The following is a 431-nucleotide window of genomic DNA, read 5'->3' as shown; positions in this document are numbered from 1 at the left end:
CTGCAGCAGCTGCTGCAGCAGCTGCAGCAGCAGCTGCAGCAGCTGCCCTTCTGTTCTCCTGCTGCTGTTGCTGCTCTAGGACTGATTCTCGGCAGCAGAAACTCCACAGAGGCTCTCCCGCTGCAGGCCCTCATTAAGGCCTTAACTGCCAGGTCCAGCTGCTGAGGCTCAAAGCGCAGGGCCTAGGGTTTAGGGTTTAGGGTTTAGGGTTTAGGGTTCAGGGTTTAGGGTCTTGGGGCTCAGGTCAAAGAGCCGCGTGAGGCGCAGAACTTGGGGTTTAGGGTTTAGGGTTTATAGGTCCACGCCAAAGCGCCTAAGGCTTAGATGGCTAGGTATGAGTTCAGTGTTTAGGGTTTGGGGTTTAGGGTTTCGTGTTTGGGGTTTTCTATGCTGCAGATATGCGCTGCTGCCTTCTGCCTACTATGAGCCCC

This window comes from Eimeria tenella, genomic scaffold (genome assembly GCF_000499545.2).
Source record: "Eimeria tenella Houghton genomic scaffold, Eth_scaff1963, whole genome shotgun sequence".
NCBI classification, from domain to species: Eukaryota; Apicomplexa; class Conoidasida; order Eucoccidiorida; family Eimeriidae; genus Eimeria; species Eimeria tenella.
Note: the sequence above shows the minus strand (reverse complement) of the source record.